The 2,618-nt window shown below is 39.8% G+C and overlaps 1 pseudogene; it reads left to right on the forward strand.

Moving 5' to 3' along the window:
• Positions 1-422: 422 nt before the first annotated feature.
• On the forward strand, positions 423-1,997 carry LOC105807147 (annotated as a pseudogene).
• The last annotated feature ends 621 nt before the right edge of the window (positions 1,998-2,618 follow it).

Below are 2,618 nucleotides of genomic sequence, written 5' to 3' on the forward strand. Positions count from 1 at the left end.
TGCAAACCAAGAATAAAAAGAAACCTGTTAAAATCTGATTGATCAAAGAGCATTCTTAAAAATAAACGATAGGAATATTTCCTTTAAAATCTGCAACACAATAATGACAGTCACTGTGAGTGCTACATTTACCATTGGATCAGAGGTCCTAAAAGGAGTTCATTGAGACAAGAAAATGGAATTTCAAAATATAAATATTGCAAATAAACAAAATAATCATTATTCATAGATTCTATGATTATTATAATTGTCAACCTAAGAAACTCAAAACAAATTCATACAGTTAATAAATATTATAGAAGAGTTTAGGTTCAGCAGACGCGTGCCGCTTCTCTCTCCCGACTTGCCACCCGCCCCTCCCCCGCCTGCTGCCATCACCCGGGAAACCGGTGGCAATCGCTGGCCCACCTGAAGCTGGTTTCATGGCAGCCGCGAAGAAAGCAGTTTTGGGGCCCTTGGTGGGGGCAGTGGACCAGGGCACCAGCTCGACGCGCTTTTTGGTTTTCAATTCAAAAACCGCCCAACTACTTAGTCATCATCAAGTGGAAATCAAACAAGAGTTTCCAAGAGAGGGATGGGTGGAACAAGACCCTAACGAAATTCTTCATTCTGTCTGTGAATGTGTAGAGAAAACATGCGAGAAACTTGGACAGCTCAATATTGATATTTCCAACATAAAAGCTATTGGTGTCAGCAACCAGAGGGAAACCACGGTAGTCTGGGACAAGTTAATTGGAGAGCCTTTCTACAATGCTGTGGTATGGCTTGATCTAAGAACCCAGTCTACCGTCGAGAGTCTTAGTAAAAGAATTCCAGGAAATAATAATTTTGTCAAGTCCAAGACAGGCCTTCCACTTAGCACTTACTTCAGTGCAGTGAAATTTCGTTGGATCCTTGACAACGTGAGAAAAGTTCAAAAGGCTGTTAAAGAAAATAGACCTCTTTTGGGGACCGTTGATTCATGGCTTATTTGGAGTTTGACAGCAGGAGTCAATGGAGGTGTCCACTGTACGGATGTAACAAACGCAAGTAGAACGATGCTTTTCAACATTCATTCTTTGCAATGGGATAAAGAGCTCTGCGAATTTTTTGGAACTCCAATGGAAATTCTTCCAAATGTCCGGAGTTCTTCTGAGATCTATGGCCTAATGAAAGCTGGGGCCTTGGAAGGTGTGCCAGTATCTGGGTGTCTGGGAGACCAGTCTGCTGCATTGGTGGGACAAATGTGCTTCCAGGATGGACAAGCCAAAAACACGTATGGAACAGGATGTTTCTTACTATGCAATACAGGCTGTAGGTGTGTATTTTCTGAACATGGCCTTCTCATCACAGTGGCTTACAAACTCGGCAGAGACAAGCCGGTTTTTTATGCATTGGAAGGTTCTGTAGCTATAGATGGTGCTGTTACTCACTGGCTAAGAGACAATCTTGGAATTATAAAGACCTCAGAAGAAATTGAAAAACTTGCCAAAGAAGTAGGTACTTCTTATGGCTGCTACTCCGTCCCAGCATTTTCAGGGTTATATGCACCTTATTGGGATCCCAGTGCAAGAGGGATAATCTGTGGACTCACTCAGTTCATCACTAAATAACACATTGCTTTTGCTGCACTAGAGGCTGTTTGTTTCCAAACCTGAGAGATTTTGGATGACATGAATCGGGACTGTGGAATTCCACTCAGTCATTTGCAGGTAGATGGAGGAATGACCAGCAACAAAATTCTTATGCAGCTACAAGCAGACATTCTATATATTCCCGTAGTGAAGCCCTCAATCCCCGAAACCACGGCACTGGGCGCTGCCACGGCAGCAGAGGCAGCAGAAGGAGTCCGTGTTTGGAATCTAGAACCCGAAGATTTGTCAGCTGTCACGATGGAGCAGTTTGACCCTCAGATCAATGCTGAGGAAAGTGAAATCTGTTATTCTACATGGAAGAAAGCTGTGAGGAAGTCGATGGGTTGGGTTACAACTCAGTCTCCAGAAAGTGGTATTCCATAAATAATACCAACTCATGGATTCCCAAGAGGTGAGCTTTTTTTGTTAATGAGAGAATCCTGCAATTAATTCTGTTTCTTAATGTGATGATACTATTCATAGACTCTGATTTTATTTATAAGCCACTTGCTGCATGACCCTTCAAGTAGACCTGTGGCTTGAAATAAAGAAAATACAGCAGAAAGAAAAAAAAAAAGAGTTTAGGAATATTGTTAGGTATAAAATCTTCATAAAAATTGCATCTCTAGATATCAGAAATTAACACTTAGAAAACACTTTTTTAAAGGTATCATATAAAATGTTCATAGATAGATAAAATTATAGCACAGTATTAAAAGTCATAAAAGAGGACATCAGTAATTGAGAGATAAACCAAGTTCATGGATGGGAAAACCCAATATTGTAAAAATGTCAGTTCTCCCAAAATTAGTCTATAAATTTCATACAATCCAATCAAAATACCAACAGGGTTTTTAAGAAACTTGAAAACTAATTTTAAAATTTATGAGGAAGAGTAAAGGACCAAGAATATTCAAGATAATTGAAGAAGAAGAGGGTAGGGGGTCTCAACCTACAAAATAACAAGTATTATTATAAAAGTATTATGATTAAGAGACTGTAAAA

The sequence above is a fragment of the Propithecus coquereli genome, unplaced genomic scaffold (genome assembly GCF_000956105.1).
Source record: "Propithecus coquereli isolate 6110/MARCELLA unplaced genomic scaffold, Pcoq_1.0 Scaffold153, whole genome shotgun sequence".
NCBI lineage: Eukaryota > Metazoa > Chordata > Mammalia > Primates > Indriidae > Propithecus > Propithecus coquereli.